The sequence below is a fragment of the Oncorhynchus mykiss genome, chromosome 18 (genome assembly GCF_057628025.1).
Source record: "Oncorhynchus mykiss isolate SJ-2025 chromosome 18, ASM5762802v1, whole genome shotgun sequence".
NCBI lineage: Eukaryota > Metazoa > Chordata > Actinopteri > Salmoniformes > Salmonidae > Oncorhynchus > Oncorhynchus mykiss.
In genome coordinates this window covers 36012388-36030748 of record NC_143039.1, presented here as the reverse complement: position 1 = coordinate 36030748, position 18361 = coordinate 36012388, and the positions used below count along the sequence as shown (strand labels likewise).

Here is an 18361-nt window from a genome sequence, read left to right as displayed (position 1 = left end):
GAACTTCTGGAGAGAGTTTGCTGCACTGAAAGTAAAGGGGCTGATTAATTTTGCACGCCCAATTTTTCAGTTTTTGATTTGTTAAAAAAGTTTGAAATATCCAATAAATGTCGTTCCACTTCATGATTGTGTCCCACTTGTTGTTGATTCTTCACAAAAAAATACAGTTTTATATCTTTATGTTTGAAGCCTGAAATGTGGCAAAAGGTCGCAAAGTTCAAGGGGGCCGAATACTTTCGCAAGGCACTGTATATGCTGGGTCAAAATGACCCGATAATGTGATATCTGTGTTTTATTTATATGGGTCTAAAATATTATCCTTTTTTTGAACATAATTATTTTGAGTGATGATTTGGACCTTTCAATAATTATTTTATTGTTTGAAATGTTTTTAGTCGCTCTTCAACAATTTTATGCACATGTCAATGACAACATATTAAGAAAATTATAACAGCTGTTGAAAATATTAGCATATTTTTCTTACAATCAATATTACAATCCAAGGTTCACATTCAACCTTTTTAGTGTGAAAAACAAAAAATAAAATCACCTTTTAAGCATGTTTTATAATATTTCAAAACATTTATTTTAAAATCCAAAGTTCATCATCAATATAAAAGACAACACTAACAATTGTGAATTCAGAAAAGTGTGCGTGTTTGTGATGCTTACTTATGCTGTCTTAGTCTGTGCATTTGTTACAAATCAAAGCATGTGACTGTGCTCTTTGCAGACGGGTGGGTTGCACTGAGAAAACTATCAACTGACTTTTCTTTCCTTTGCGCTTGGGCAGAGCTGGCACCTCTTCTGGCCCTGGCTGATCTGAGTGGTGGTGGCATGACTCTTTCATCACCCCACATCTTTCCATTGCCTCAGTTATTCTGTGGAGATGGGAGAACCTTCCAGAAGGACAACCATCTCTGCAGCAATCCAACAATCAGGCCTTTATGGTAGAGTGGCCAGACGGAAGCCACTTCTCAGTAAAAGGCACATGACAGCCCGCTTTGGAGTTTGCCAAAAGGCACCTAAAAGATTCTGACCATGAGAAACAAGATTCTCTGGTCTGATGAAACCAAGATTGAACTCTTTGGATGGAATGCCAAGCGTCACGTCTGGAAGAAAGTTTCTTATCCACACACACCGGAATGCTGACAGGTGGTCCATTGCCTCTCTGAACACTCTGGTCCTCTTGTCATCAAGCCTCCGGTAGCGACGGATATCCTCATATCTTCCGACCGATATGGTGACATTGGATTCTGCAGTGGATCCAAAAATAGCTCCCATTTGGAGACATCCCACCTTTTCTCCATGCCGATAAAGGCCTTTAGTACCTCTTTGTTGACCTCTCTACACCTCTGTCCCCTTTGCTGTTGCTATTCTCCGTCCTTCTAAATTTGTACACTTTAGGACCTCCTCAATGATGATGATGTCACTAACTTTTGGTGACACATCGGTTGACCCCAGCACAGGCCCTGGGCAGCTTCTCAGGATGTTATGAGGTAGTGATGCTCAAACTACTTTTATGTAAAATAATAAGACATTTAAAAAAAACACAACTAGGATGTTAGAACATTAAAGACATTATTCATTATTCCAGGAATTCCTGGAATATTAGAAAACATTAGGCCGGGTCATTTTAATCCTAGGGTTAAGATGTTTTTTTCCCAAGTGCAATATTTAGATGTCTGTGGTCACAAGCATTCTATTATAAAGGCTGTCATGGCTAACTGCAATATTAGTGTATTGTTTTTTTTTCAAGACTTGAGTGTCATTTGCAGTAAAGTCTAGGCAACAAAAACAGATTGCTTTCCTTAGTTTTTAGCTGTGCTAGGTTCACATTAACCACTTTTTGTTTTACACACAGAGACTGATCATGTAGATCATTTTAATTGTTCTTTAATTAGTTAACCTGAATTTCCCCCTAGCAGGGATTTTTTTTTGCATGTTTCAGTGTAAAAAAAAAAAAGTTTTAAAAAGTGTCACCTTTTTGGGCCCTCACCAGTTTGCATCCCTGAGTATGTCTCTGTCGGATCATGGAGCGTGGCTTGTGTGATTTTTATTTATTTATGCCCTTTTTCCTCTGAGGTAGTGCTTCCCAATATTTTTGTTTTCACATTTTACATTGGTGTATATTAAGGTATGTGTGTAACTGGCCCCTGTCCTATAAACTTATACGTTACGTACCAATAATTATAAAAGCATTGGACTGGTGGAGGCGGCATGGGCTTTCTTATACCAGTCATTTTCTTTTCAAATCATTGAAGGAATGTGAACAAGATAACACTTTGGGATGAAGAAGAGATAGTTGGGACACAATCATGGATTGAGAGAGAAAAAGGGATGCCGCCACCCTCTCGAGAGTAAAATCACATTTTATTTGTCTGTCCTTCTGCTGGCTCCCGCACGATGGGATGGACTGTTGCGTAATCTGAGTCACTCTCTCTTTCTGATGGATGGGAGAGAGAGACCCCCCCCTGAGAAAGTATTCACACCCCTTGACTTTTTCCACATGTTGTTACAGCCTGAATTTAAAATGGATTAAATTTAGATTTTGAGTCACTGGTCTACATACAGTATCCCATAATGTAAAGATGGTATTATGTTTGACAAATGTTTACTGATAAATAAAAAAGAAGTATTCAACCCCTTTGTTATGGCAAGGCTAAATAAATTCAGGACTAAAGATTTGCTTAACAAGTCACAGTGAGTTGCCTGAACTGTGCAAGAATAGTGTTTAACATGATTTTTCAATGACTACCTTATCTCTGTACCCCACACATACAATTATCTGTAAGGTTCCTCAGTTGAGCGGTGTATTTTAAGCACAGATTCAACCACAAGACCAGGGCGGTTTTCCAATGCCTCACAAAGAAGGGCACCTTCCTATTGGTAGGGTATAAATAAATAAAAAGTAGACATTCAATATCCCTTTGAGCATGGTGAAGTAATTAATTTAACTTTGTATGGTGTATCAATACACCCGAAGATACAGGCGACCTTCCTAACTCAGTTGACGGAGAGGAAGGAAACCACTGAGGGATTTCACCATTACGCACACCTTAAACTTAAAACAACTTAAAACAGAGTTTAATGGCTGTAATAGGAGTTACTCCACAATACTAACCTAAATGACAGAGTGAAAAGATGGAAGCCTGTACACATATACACATAAATACACATATTCCAAAATATGCATCCTGTTTGCAATACGGCACTAAAGTAAAATGTGGCAAATAAATGAATGGCTGCATCATGTTATGGGTATGCTTGTTGTCAGCAAAGACTAGGGAGTTTTTGGGGGGATAAAAATCTAGGGAATAGAGCTAAGCACAGGCACAATTCTAGAGGAAAAACTGGTTGTCTGCTCTCCAACATACACTAGGAGACCAAATCACCTTTCAGCAGGAAAACCTAAAACACACGGTCAAATATACACTTAAGTTGCTTACCAAGAATACATGAAATGTTCCTAAGTGGCCTAGTTACAGTTTTTATTTAAATTGGCTTGAAAATCTATGGCAAGGCTTAAATGGTTGTCTAGCAATGATCAACAACCAACTTGACAGAGCTAGAAGAATTTAGAAAAGAATGTGCTAATATTGTACAATCCAGGTGTGCAAAGCACTTACCCAGAAAGACACACAGTTTCAAAGGTGAATCTGACATGTATTGGCTCAGGGGTGTGAATACTTATGTAAATTACTTTCCTGTATTTCATTTTCAGTAGATTGCTAATATTTCTAAAAACTCATTTTCACTTTGTCATTATGGGTTATTGTGTGTAGATGTGTGAGAGAAAAATATTTAATCAATTTTGAATTCGGGCTGTAAAACTGTGCTGTATTAGCCCACTCTATTGTTTATGATTTTGTTTACATGGAGGACTGATTGGGCTCATTGCTTCAAGTTGAAAAATAAATGCTGCTTTCATTGAATGGGATGGTTTGAGCACTACCGAAAAAATGCTATTTGCATGTGAATAATGAATGCTATATGCTGCATTTGCTATAGGCCTGTTGTTTGTTTTTGTTGGTGACACTTTGCAATCGCGATAATTTGCAGCTATCTAAGTCTTTTAAAAGTGTGCATGTTTGACTGTGTGTCCATTAGGCCTTTAGAGATTTTTTTTAATCAGCACTTATTAGATTGAGCAATAAAATCCCCACAGATGGTCTTCTTAAATGAACTTGTTTTTGACAGTATGGAGCACAATACCACGGAGGAGTTTAGAAGGGAGGATTTATTAACATTTATTCCATCAGCTGGGATCCGCACTATGCAGCTGTTGCGAAAGCGCTTTTTTTTCACTGACTGTCCCCTGGTCGCAAAAACAAGGATTGTTTGGCAGCTTATAAACTTTTAAATTCAACCATTTATTGTGTTAAAATACGCAAACACATTTGTGAACAGCCATCCACAACAACCACAATCCGTAAAGCGCAAATAGCTAATAGAGGGCAACAGTGTGATTCACATCAATGTGGTACAGTATGTAGATATCAATGAAAGTGATATCCGTATCGCCCATAGGCTACACCACGGCTGTTGGCCTTACCAGTTGGAATAGCTTGTATGTGGTGGCAACCCTAGCTCCCTTACTGTCACGCCCTTAACAAGATTGAGGCTGCAGTCCATATGGCACTGTATTTCCTATGGTGGACCTTGTCAAAAGTAGTGCGCGATGTAAGGAATAGGGTGCCACTTGGGACGTACTCTTTTTCCAAGGACCGATGCACTACCGTCTCATCCGTACTCCTCTACTGCATCCTTCGCTTCCCTCCTTTTGATCCAGCTCTCTCACTCTCTCTCCCTCTCCGTCTCATTCCCTCATCTTCTCCTTCAATCTCTTTCATTGGGAAGATCTCAACTGCATACTCCTCGGGTCATCTCTCATCTCCTTCTCAAAACTCATCGGATCCAAAAGCCAGAGGTCCCTCCCATCTGACCTTCTCCTCCAATGGGCTTTGAGAAGGAGGCGAGGACGCGAGGAGTATGCAATTAAGTTTCTCCCCTTCTCTTCCCCTCCCTCTCTCCCTCTCTTTCTGAAGAGGGAATGGCGAAAGTAAGATTGTGTAATTAAGGTCAGTGCAGCAATAAACATCCCAGTTCGTCCCCAAATAGATGTTTCTGCTACGGTGGTGTTCTCGGAAGTCGCACAGAGTGAGGTATCAAACGTAGCAGGACCTGCTCCCTCTCTCTGCCGAGGCGGCTCAGGTGAAACCTTTCCACCCTGGAGCTGTCTACACACACTTGCGCACACACACGTGCACATGCAAAAACACATATGCACACACACACACACTCCGGTGGGCTTTTTTTAGGGAAGTGTACACTGCCCGTGAGAAAGAAAGTCTTACACCCCCTTGAGCTTTTATCACATTTTGCTGCCTTAAAGTTTTTAAAACGACCTACTCCACATTTTCTAAGTCGGTTATAGAAAAATTTACAAATGATTAACATTTTTAAATATCCAATAAGATATTTAAGTTTAAGGCTCCGCGCCCCTGAGTTAATACTTGGTTGAAGCACCTTTTGGCAGCCAAACTACAAGGTTAGGTCAAATCCAATACTACACAACAGAGTGAAACCCTCTCTATTTTCAAATATTGTGGTGGCAGCATCATGTTATGAGTATGCTTGTCATCGACAGAGACTGGGGAGTTTGTCAGCATCAAAATATATATAAAAGGAGCAAAGCTCAGATAAAAAGTTTGAGGAAAACCCACCTCAGTCTTCTGAAAACCTAACCCTGGGTTAGTTTAATTTTTCAGCCAAACAATTACACAAATGTACATGCCAAAGACACACCAGATTGGCTTTCCAAAAGGTGGTGAGTGTTCCTGAGTGGTCTAGTCAAGGTTTGAATATTGCAGTCCATCCATCACTGATTTCCAACAAAATGTACATTACACCGGCGCTGGCCACGATAAACAGCCACTCTAAAAAGTGCAGTTTGGTCACACATTACAATGCCACAGATATTTCAAGTTTTTAGGGAGTGTGGAATTGGCGTGCTGACTGCAGGAATGTCCACCAGAGCTATTGCCAGAGAATGTAATGTTTGTTTCTCTACCATAAGCCGCCGCAGTACGTCCAACTGACCTCAACTGCAGACCATGTGCATGGCATCGTGTGAGCGAGCGGTTTGCTGATGTCAACGTTGTGAACAGAGTGCCCCATGGTGGCTGTGGGGTCATGGTATGGGCAGGCATAAGCTACGGACATCGAACACAATTGCATTTTATCAATGGCAATTTGAATACACAAAAATACTGTGACGAGATCCTGTTGCTCTTGTGAGGCCCATTTAAAAAAAAAGTTATCTGTGATTATTGTGTGAAATCCATAGTTTTGTGCCTAATGAATTTACTTCAATTGACTGATTTCCTCATATGAACTGTAACTCAGTGAAATCTTTGGAATTGTTGCATTTATATTTTGGTTTGGGGGGGGGGGGGGTAATTGTATCCCCCTTTGGATTACATTTTAAGACGGCAACATGTGAAAAAAGATCAAGGGGTTGTAGACTTTCTATTGGCACTGGATTGGGACGTAGGCCATATTTCACCTCCAAACACTGAAACTAACATTTATCAAATCAAATCAAATGTATTTATATAGCCCTTCGTACATCAGCTGATATCTCAAAGTGCTGTACAGAAACCCAGCCTAAAACCCCAAACGGCAAGCAATGCAGGTGTAGAAGCACGGTGGCTAGGAAAAACTCCCTAGAAAGGCCAAAACCTAGGAAGAAACCTAGAGAGGAACCAGGCTATGTGGGGTGGCCAGTCCTCTTCTGGCTGTGCCGGGTGGAGATTATAACAGAACATGGCCAAAATGTTCAAATGTTCATAAATGACCAGCATGGTCCAATAATAATAAGGCAGAACAGTTGAAACTGGAGCAGCAGCACGGCCAGGTGGACTGGGGACAGCAAGGAGTCATCATGTCAGGTAGTCCTGAGGCATGGTCCTAGGGCTCAGGTCCTCCGAGAGAGAGAAAGAGAGAATTAGAGAGAGCACACTTAAATTCACACAGGACACCGAATAGGACAGGAGAAGTACTCCAGATATAACAAACTGACCCTAGCCCCCGACACATAAACTACTGCAGCATAAATACTGGAGGCTGAGACAGGAGGGGTCAGGAGACACTGTGGCCCCATCCGAGGACACCCCCCAATCACCCTGCATGTAAAAAAAAAAGGAGCGAAGGGCGTGAGTGTAAGGAAAGTTTTAAAGGGCAGCAGTTTTGGTGTGGTTTTACTGCAGAGGAGATCACGTCAGTAGTACGGTTATGTGTGTGTGTGTCCTGACCCCTTCCCTAGAGAGGTAATGCTTCAGCTGTGAGTAAGGGGCAATTCTGTGATGGATATGACAGGGTTCAAGGGTCACAGGAAAGTACTCCCCGACACAGACCCACACACCATTTCTCACCACATCTGACGTTTAGCAGATCACAGAAGCGTTCCCAGAGAACACACTCACACCTCATTTCTCATGCGTATGACAACAACCACACACACACACCTCATTTGTCATGTATGTTCTCGCTGGCCCCGGCATGTATTTGGCCACAGAATACTTAATTTCTCCAGAGGAAAAAACGGTCACAAGAAGAAAAAAACACAACGGCATACAATTATTTACTTTATGAAATCCAAGCGTCAGTGCGTTTCTATTAGAATGTATTGGATACTAATCATGGGAGATAATTAATAAGGCAGTTTGAGCACCGCAACAAGAAGTTGCCCCCATCCCTCCCGGTAATTGGGCCACTTTTTCTACTTTTTTGTCGTCTGAGTAAGGGTAATGCTGTCATTGAAGAGAACTCCCGTGAGTCTAAACGTGCACTTCACATTTCCATATCATAAAACTCGCGTGTCAACGTTTATGATCACAATGTTTGATGCACAGTTAAAAGATGACATGCCGTCATACCCTGGGTTGTTCTGAACAGAATGAGCCTATGTTAAGTCTATTGTTAAGAAAATTAGCTGTGGAACACTCACCTGAATGCACTCAAATAACGATCTGTTTCTCTGAATTGCCTTGTGAAAACCTAACCCTGTACGATAGTATTTTCTCATTTAGCTCGTCATGTTGTCAATTGAACAAGCTTTCAAATGATGCCCACCTGACGCAGATTGCTATTTAAAATGGGTGGTGTTTTGGATTGTGTTAACAACAATAGTAATTGTGTGATGGTGAGGATGGTGGGTTTCTGTTCCAAACAACTACAAGTGTGCTTGCTCTAGTTCCTCAACGGCACAGCTAGAAGAGTAACTTTAAAATTAAAATAAACGTATTGTTGACTGTTCTTTGAGTCATAAAAGTGCGTTGAAATAACTTGTGCACACTTTAGAGAGGTGTGTGTGTGGCCACTGGGAGACACCAGTTAGTCTTCTCACTCAAACTCTTCAAAATGTTGTCTTATGTTGCACCTACCCCCACATTTAACAAGAATATTCTCATCATGTTACTGAATGTATCCAGAGTATTTTCACATTTAGTTATCAACAAATGTGGCAAAAAGTACAGAATGTAAAATGCACATGAAATCAACAGTAATGTTTGGATTCAGTCTTGTCAGGTGAACTGTTGTGTCCTCAACTTTGGTCTAATAATTTTCCCATGATCTCCAACACATCCCCTTTCAATTGCTACCATGCTTATGCATATTTCTTCTGTAAGAAACATTTAAATTTACCCCTATCCATATAGACCAATTCAGACGAGTGTATAGGGTTAAACCCCATTTTAGCCTTTTGTCCTCTCCCCCCTCCTCTCACTCGCCCTCTCCCCTTATTTCTCTGTTTCTCTGTCCATTTTTCCCTGGGCCGTGTGAATATAGCAGAACTCTTAATGGCTGAGATGGAGGAATCGAGGGGCGATGCACAATAACAATGGAGACATGGTAACATGTGGCCCATTGTGGATAACAGCTTAGCGGGCCTAATAATTGGGCCACTATTTGTCAATCTGTGCACGGATCATTGTGTGTTGTGGTGGTGTTGAGATGTGTGTTTAGGAGAGGAGAAGCAGGGGTTGGACCAAGGGTCCTGGCTGGCCAAGGGCGTAGGGATCGGGGAGGGGTAAGTGGGAGGCCCCCCTGTATGTGTCATTACGAGGGGGTTGAGACAATGGAGGAGGTTGGTGACACAATGAAAGTGACTAGGCAGAAGGTCGTCATTTTTTTCCCCCATTTTATTTTTCTCGTCCGTCAACTCTCTGATTCCGCCGTTTTTATTTATTTTATATATTTTTTCCTCTTTCCTTTACATTTCACTCCGGAGCTGCTCTTGTGGTGCTAGCATGCATGACTTAAAATGAGCCTCTCTCTCCTGAGCGATATGGAAGGAGAGCAAAACAAAGAAGAACAGATCGAGTTGACGGAGGAGAGAGGGACACTCACGGATGAGGTTGGAACCCAGGTCCATCTGGCCATTGTCATGTCTAAAGGTCTTTGACTCGGTGATTGATATCAACTGAAGATGTTGTTTGGTTGGTGTCCCTGTTAGTGGACTAGTGGAGAGTGAGGGACTGAGATACCAACAGTAGACTTGGCTAACTGTGTGTGTGTGTGTGTGTGTACACAGGATGACAGCCATCCACTGACCCACAGAGGAGAACCCGAAGACCGACTGAGGCTTGACATCCCCACCACAGCCAAGATGAGCCGGGTCACACTCAGGTAGGGGGTGTGTGTGTGTGAACACACAACTACATATTCACATGTTTGCATGGGTTGATATGTTTACAAGGTTTGTTTGTGTGCTGTTCTCTTATTTCATAAGGATGTTTGTGTTTGCATATCTGTAACTACTTGTCTCTTATGTGTGTGCATCTCTCGCTCGCTCTCTCTCTCTCTCTTGCTCGCTCGCTCTCTCACTTTCGGGGCTGGACTGACAACATTGAGAGGGATTACAAATGCCTCCGTTCTTTGTTCTCCTGCTGTGAGAAGATTAAACTGCCTTAGCCGTTAGCCGTGTGTGTGTGTGTGTGTGTGTGCTAGAGAGAGTTCCATTGCCAGAGAGTTTTTAGTCCACCATACCTTTGACTCCTGCCCAGTACCCGCCCAGAGACTTCACTCTGCAAGCTGAATTTGTAGAGACCTGGCTAGGCGGGTGTGTGTGTCTCTCCATGGCAACCACTGCTGTCTGTTAGTGCCGCCCATGGCTAGTGCCCCAAGAGACCATAATATCCCAGTCTGTCGGTGGTCATGTGACTCCCTGTGGCGTGTGACTGTGTGTGTGTGTCTCCACTTCCTGTAGTTGTCACAGTCCCAGGAGCCAGGATGCACAACCTAACCTGATATACAGTAAACCATGACCAATATATTGACAGTGTGCTCCAGTATTTTCGTTCCGATTTAAGAATGGATTCGATGCGTATAGAATTTAAAGAACTGTACTTTGTAAATGGAGAGAACTCACCTATCTTACTTGCAGTGAAAACACTTTCAACACCAGCAATTGACTTTGTTTATCACCAATAATTTGCCATTTATATGGCAAAAAAAAAGGAACGCAAGTTTGGTAGTGAGGAGATTCTTCAGACCAAAAGTTGATCTACGACTAGTCAGAAAAGAGTGGGTGTTCCATCTCTTTCTCCTCTCCCTCGTTCCCTCCCTCCACCACCTCAGAGGAATGGATGTGTTTGTTTGTGTATGCACGGGATGCTAAAAAGGGAGAGGAGCGTAGCATGCATGTATTATAGCCTGGCGCTAACAAGCTCTGGCTTCCTCTGATGAGCTTGTTTGTGCCAGCGTTTGTTTTTGTGAATGTAAATTTGTTGCAGAGAAGGGGGAGAGAGTGTGTGTGTGTGTGTGTAACCCTGGGATGCAGGTGTACTCTATCTATGAACCCATAAACAAAAGGACAGAACAGAGGAAAAGAGAAATATAATAAATGACAGTGATGAGTTTGTGTCTCTCTTTCACCAGTTTAACTCCAAAGCACTGAGCTGTGGCTTTCAACCAGAGATAAACAAGGACATCACAGCGCCGATAGTCAGAGAGCACGGCCTTTGATAGTGACAGAGTTCCCATAGATAAGATCAGAGGAAACCGCAGTTTGTATGCTTGTGCGTATTCATGTGTGGGAGTTTGCACACGTGTGTGTGTGTGTGTGTGTGTGTGTGTAGAGCTCAGGGACATAACTAATGTATGAGGATCATTATGGTAGTCATTAGTGTGTGCAGTATAATGACTAGGGAAGGGTTGTTTTGAGAAAGGACAGAAGAGAAAACGGTCAGTGGAAAGTCCATCATATGTTAGAATTGAGTATCGGTTGTATCTGGGTGGAATTGGTCAGGTTTATTCCCTACATGGCTGGCATCATTTGAGAGAGAGGGAGGACTCCACTGTCACACTATTCTTTTTAGCCTTCGCTAGCGTCTCTCTCACCCACACACACACTCACTCACTCACTCACTCACTCACTCACTCACTCACTCACACACACACACTGCGTACATACAGTACTGGATTGTACTGTGCACAACCTCTATGAAGTGACATTCACACATACTCACACATCCAGTTATGTTCATTGTACATTGAGGCTCACACAGCCTTACTTAAATTGAATGCATGCAAAAATGCATCCATACTAGTGGTGCTTGTACCTTAAAATTATAAGTATTCACCTACCTACCTTAATAAAATTACAGTCGTCTAAATGCACAATTGCTAACAAATCACGTGCGAGCACACACACACATGCATGCTTCCTCTCTCTCTCTCTCGCTCTTTTTCGCTCTCTGTCACTAACGTGCACACTCAAACACACACACACCCTTCTTTCCTCCATTGTTCCACCTCGGCACACCTACCTTTTTAAGCTCATTTGTTTGTCTTAGTGTAGCTCTCAGGAAACAGCAAATGGATCTGAAGTGGATGCTAAGGGGAGGGAGAGGGCAAGTGTGTGCATCTGTGTTTCTGTAGTGTGTGTGTGTGTGTCTACCATGTCCTTTCTGCTCTCCACTAACACATGGTCCTGTGTTATTGATAAAGGCTTATATGATAGGCAGTTGATTACCTTGCTCATTCAGGTTGATTTGCTTGCATCTCGTTTTCTCTCGCCCTCCCTTTCATCCTTTTATTCCTCTTTTGCTGACTTACCTGATGCTCATTCCTCTCTCTCCCCCCTCTTTCCCTCTTTCTCTCTATCTCTCTCTCTCGCGCTCCCTCTCACTCTCTCTACCCCTCGCTCCCTTTTTCTTTGATGCATAACCACTCTAATTAGGCTCCTGTTCTCCTTCTCTCTCTCTCTCCCTCTTTCTCCACCTTCCTTCCCTCCCTCTCCCTCCATCTCTCCTGTCTGTGTGTATGAGTGATAGTCAGTTCTCCTGTGTTTGCAGCAGACCCCCAGAACCACAACTAATTACACTGCCCTAATGAGCAGGACAGGCAGCCAGCCAGCAGGTCATCCCTGGTGTGTGTGTGTGTGTGTGTGCGAGAGAGGGAAAGTAGTTGTGTTTGCGTATGTATTATTCGTCTTCAGGATGCCCGGCCCACATGGGCTTGTAAGACAATGAGTACGTTTACATGCAGTAGGCTGAGTATGGCAATAGTCATGTAAACGCTTTGCTCTGCTTATCTTGAAAGTTCAAAATCGAAGTAAGCATACACTGATTAAAACACCTGGTTTTCTGAGCTTAATCAGCGTTCCAGCAGTGCATTTGATCTGGTCATGCGTAAGCAACGGTAGCGCAAGCCTCCCTCTTATTCACAAGTGAAGTGAGTTCACATAACTATAACGTTTTATACATTTTTTTATTCACATACAAACTTTATATGTCCAAACTCCAAATAGGCTTCGCAAAAATAACATGGTCGCTGTGGTAGAACTTTTATTTAGATTGTTTTAAACATTTTAAACAAACTATTACATTAATATATCCATAATAATTGTATTATACTGGTAATGGTGAGAGGTTCACCTCCCCTGGTACTTCACCTCCCCTGGTACTGGTAATGGTGAGAGCTTCACCTCCCCTGGTACTGGTAATGGTGGGAGGTTCACCTCCCCTGGTACTGGTAATGGTGAGAGCTTCACCTCCCCTGGTACTGGTAATGGTGAGAGCTTCACCTCCCCTGGTACTGGTAATGGTGAGAGCTTCACCTCCCCTGGTACTGGTAATGGTGAGAGCTTCACCTCCCCTGGTACTGGTAATGGTGAGAGCTTCACCTCCCCTGGTACTGGTAACGGTGGGAGGTTCACCTCCCCTGGTACTGGTAACGGTTAGAGGTTCACCTCCCCTGGTACTGGTAACGGTGAGAGCTTCACCTCCCCTGGTACTAGTAACGGTGAGAGCTTCACCTCCCCTGGTACTGGTAATGGTGAGAGCTTCACCTCCCCTGGTACTGGTAGCGGTGAGAGCTTCACCTCCCCTGGTACTGGTAGCAGTGAGAGCTTCACCTCCCCTGGTACTAGTAACGGTGAGAGCTTCACCTCCCCTGGTACTGGTAACGGTGAGAGCTTCACCTCCCCTGGTACTAGTAACGGTGAGAGCTTCACCTCCCCTGGTACTGGTAATGGTGAGAGCTTCACCTCCCCTGGTACTGGTAACGGTGAGAGCTTCACCTCCCCTGGTACTGGTAACGGTGAGAGCTTCACCTCCCCTGGTACTGGTAATGGTGAGAGCTTCACCTCCCCTGGTACTGGTAATGGTGAGAGCTTCACCTCCCCTGGTACTGGTAATGGTGAGAGCTTCACCTCCCCTGGTACTGGTAATGGTGAGAGCTTCACCTCCCCTGGTACTGGTAACGGTGAGAGGTTCACCTCCCCTGGTACTGGTAACGGTTAGAGGTTCACCTCCCCTGGTACTGGTAACGGTGAGAGCTTCACCTCCCCTGGTACTAGTAACGGTGAGAGCTTCACCTCCCCTGGTACTGGTAACGGTGAGAGCTTCACTTCCACTGGTACTGGTAATGGTGAGAGCTTCACCTGCCCTGGTACTGGTAACGGTGAGAGCTTCACCTCCCCTGGTAATGGTGAGAGCTTCACCTCCCCTGGTACTGGTAGCAGTGAGAGCTTCACCTCCCCTGGTACTAGTAACGGTGAGAGCTTCACCTCCCCTGGTACTGGTAACGGTGAGAGCTTCACCTCCCCTGGTACTAGTAACGGTGAGAGCTTCACCTCCCCTGGTACTGGTAACGGTGAGAGCTTCACCTCCCCTGGTAATGGTGAGAGCTTCACCTCCCCTGGTACTGGTAATGGTGAGAGCTTCACCTCCCCTGGTACTGGTAGCGGTGAGAGCTTCACCTCCCCTGGTACTGGTAGCAGTGAGAGCTTCACCTCCCCTGGTACTAGTAACGGTGAGAGCTTCACCTCCCCTGGTACTGGTAACGGTGAGAGCTTCACCTCCCCTGGTACTAGTAACGGTGAGAGCTTCACCTCCCCTGGTACTGGTAATGGTGAGAGCTTCACCTCCCCTGGTACTGGTAACGGTGAGAGCTTCACCTCCCCTGGTACTGGTAACGGTGAGAGCTTCACCTCCCCTGGTACTGGTAACGGTGAGAGCTTCACTTCCACTGGTACTGGTAATGGTGAGAGCTTCACCTGCCCTGGTACTGGTAACGGTGAGAGCTTCACCTCCCCTGGTAATGGTGAGAGCTTCACCTCCCCTGGTACTGGTAGCAGTGAGAGCTTCACCTCCCCTGGTACTAGTAACGGTGAGAGCTTCACCTCCCCTGGTACTGGTAACGGTGAGAGCTTCACCTCCCCTGGTACTAGTAACGGTGAGAGCTTCACCTCCCCTGGTACTGGTAACGGTGAGAGCTTCACCTCCCCTGGTAATGGTGAGAGCTTCACCTCCCCTGGTACTGGTAATGGTGAGAGCTTCACCTCCCCTGGTACTGGTAACGGTGAGAGCTTCACCTCCCCTGGTAATGGTGAGAGCTTCACCTCCCCTGGTACTGGTAATGGTGAGAGCTTCACCTCCCCTGGTACTGGTAGCGGTGAGAGCTTCACCTCCCCTGGTACTGGTAACGGTGAGAGCTTCACCTCCCCTGGTACTGGTAACGGTGAGAGCTTCTCCTCCCCTGGTACTAGTAACGGTGAGAGCTTCACCTCCCCTGGTACTGGTAATGGTGAGAGCTTCACCTCCCCTGGTACTGGTAACGGTGAGAGCTTCACCTCCCCTGGTACTGGTAACGGTGAGAGCTTCACCTCCCCTGGTACTGGTAATGGTGAGAGCTTCACCTCCCCTGGTACTGGTAATGGTGAGAGCTTCACCTCCCCTGGTACTGGTAACGGTGAGAGCTTCACCTCCCCTGGTACTGGTAATGATGAGAGCTTCACCTCCCCTGGTACTGGTAATGGTGAGAGCTTCACCTCCCCTGGTACTGGTCATGGTGAGAGCTTCACCTCCCCTGGTACTGGTCATGGTGAGAGCTTCACCTCCCCTGGTAATGGTGAGAGCTTCACCTCCCCTGGTAATGGTGAGAGCTTCACCTCCCCTGGTAATGGTGAGAGCTTCACCTCCCCTGGTAATGGTGAGAGCTTCACCTCCCCTGGTAATGGTGAGAGCTTCACCTCCCCTGGTAATGGTGAGAGCTTCACCTCCCCTGGTAATGGTGAGAGCTTCACCTCCCCTGGTACTGGTAATGGTGAGAGGTTCACCTCCCCTGGTACTGGTAATGGTGAGAGCTTCACCTCCCCTGGTACTGGTAACGGTGAGAGCTTCACCTCCCCTGGTAATGGTGAGAGCTTCACCTCCCCTGGTACTGGTAGCGGTGAGAGCTTCACCTCCCCTGGTACTGGTAGCAGTGAGAGCTTCACCTCCCCTGGTACTAGTAACGGTGAGAGCTTCACCTCCCCTGGTACTGGTAACGGTGAGAGCTTCACCTCCCCTGGTACTAGTAACGGTGAGAGCTTCACCTCCCCTGGTACTGGTAATGGTGAGAGCTTCACCTCCCCTGGTACTGGTAACGGTGAGAGCTTCACCTCCCCTGGTACTGGTAACAGTGAGAGCTTCACCTCCCCTGGTACTGGTAACGGTGAGAGCTTCACCTCCCCTGGTACTGGTAACGGTGAGAGCTTCACCTCCCCTGGTACTGGTAATGGTGAGAGCTTCACCTCCCCTGGTACTGGTAATGGTGAGAGCTTCACCTCCCCTGGTACTGGTAACGGTGAGAGGTTCACCTCCCCTGGTACTGGTAACGGTTAGAGGTTCACCTCCCCTGGTACTGGTAGCAGTGAGAGCTTCACCTCCCCTGGTACTAGTAACGGTGAGAGCTTCACCTCCCCTGGTACTGGTAACGGTGAGAGCTTCTCCTCCCCTGGTACTAGTAACGGTGAGAGCTTCACCTCCCCTGGTACTGGTAATGGTGAGAGCTTCACCTCCCCTGGTACTGGTAACGGTGAGAGCTTCACCTCCCCTGGTACTGGTAACGGTGAGAGCTTCACCTCCCCTGGTACTGGTAACGGTGAGAGCTTCACCTCCCCTGGTACTAGTAACGGTGAGAGCTTCACCTCCCCTGGTACTGGTAACGGTGAGAGCTTCACCTCCCCTGGTAATGGTGAGAGCTTCACCTCCCCTGGTACTGGTAATGGTGAGAGCTTCACCTCCCCTGGTACTGGTAACGGTGAGAGCTTCACCTCCCCTGGTAATGGTGAGAGCTTCACCTCCCCTGGTACTGGTAATGGTGAGAGCTTCACCTCCCCTGGTACTGGTAGCGGTGAGAGCTTCACCTCCCCTGGTACTGGTAGCAGTGAGAGCTTCACCTCCCCTGGTACTAGTAACGGTGAGAGCTTCACCTCCCCTGGTACTGGTAACGGTGAGAGCTTCACCTCCCCTGGTACTAGTAACGGTGAGAGCTTCACCTCCCCTGGTACTGGTAATGGTGAGAGCTTCACCTCCCCTGGTACTGGTAACGGTGAGAGCTTCACCTCCCCTGGTACTGGTAACGGTGAGAGCTTCACCTCCCCTGGTACTGGTAATGGTGAGAGCTTCACCTCCCCTGGTACTGGTAATGGTGAGAGCTTCACCTCCCCTGGTACTGGTAACGGTGAGAGCTTCACCTCCCCTGGTACTGGTAATGGTGAGAGCTTCACCTCCCCTGGCACTGGTCATGGTGAGAGCTTCACCTCCCCTGGTACTGGTAATGATGAGAGCTTCACCTCCCCTGGTACTGGTAATGGTGAGAGCTTCACCTCCCCTGGTACTGGTCATGGTGAGAGCTTCACCTCCCCTGGTACTGGTCATGGTGAGAGCTTCACCTCCCCTGGTACTGGTCATGGTGAGAGCTTCACCTCCCCTGGTACTGGTCATGGTGAGAGCTTCACCTCCCCTGGTAATGGTGAGAGCTTCACCTCCCCTGGTAATGGTGAGAGCTTCACCTCCCCTGGTAATGGTGAGAGCTTCACCTCCCCTGGTAATGGTGAGAGCTTCACCTCCCCTGGTAATGGTAATGGTGAGAGGTTCACCTCCCCTGGTACTGGTAATGGTGAGAGGTTCACCTCCCCTGGTACTGGAAATGGTGAGAGGTTAGCATCTCGTTGGGGTATCTTTGTGCCTCTGTAACGCTCTCACACAATTATTCATGATTCTTTCAGGATTATCTGTAATCATGGTAGCATCCACATTAATGTAGACGTGTTCAGAAAGCATTCCTAGGGAAATGAAAATAGTTTTTTTTTTTTAAACATAAAAACCTTGTCTTATCTTCTAAGCTTTGGAAATAACATTTGCACCCAGGAACATTTATTTTTCTAAATATCCATTCAAGTTTGTCTTAATCACTAATCCAGAATTGCTATGGTTTCTGTTGTTGCGTTTCATCCTAGTTACTCTTAAATCATCATATAAAGTACAGTAAAATGAAAGTACCATTCATTCTCCATCCCGTTCATTCTTCTTCCCTAAATTGGAGACTGTACATAGCTGCTTTTCTTCATCAATGGCATTGGACCTACATACTTCAATTGCCAGAGGCAGTATCCCGGTTCTCAACTGGGCATACAGGGTCTTTTGATGCACATTTGAGTGTGTACCTGTGTAAATTTGTGGCCAGCCAGATCTAGTCATTAGCTCCATTCCCCTGCTCAGTGGTGTGTTGGTAAATCTATGCACATTCACTGTGGGAGTCCTTCCCCTCTGTCTACTAGGGTCTAATGGCAGCCTGGCATGTGTGTACGCGAAAAAGATTTGTTACAGTAGAGGGTGTGTGTATACAGTCTTGGAATGCGTCCCAAATGATACCATGTTCCCTCTATAATACCCCACTTTTGAACAAAGTCATGGGGCTCTTGTCGAAAGTAGTGCACTATATATAGAAAAGGGTGCCATTTGGGACACACTCTAGGTCGAAGGGCAGCATGCCCTGTGGCCTGAAACCAATCACGTTCGAAAGG

At 45.6% G+C, this 18361-nt stretch overlaps 1 pseudogene across 1 annotated transcript in view; it reads left to right on the top strand.

Moving 5' to 3' along the window:
- The window catches only part of LOC110495963 (partitioning defective 3 homolog B-like), a 194584-nt pseudogene that overhangs the window by 97508 nt on the left and 78715 nt on the right, over positions 1 to 18361 (top strand). The gene's annotated exons all lie outside the window — the stretch shown is intronic.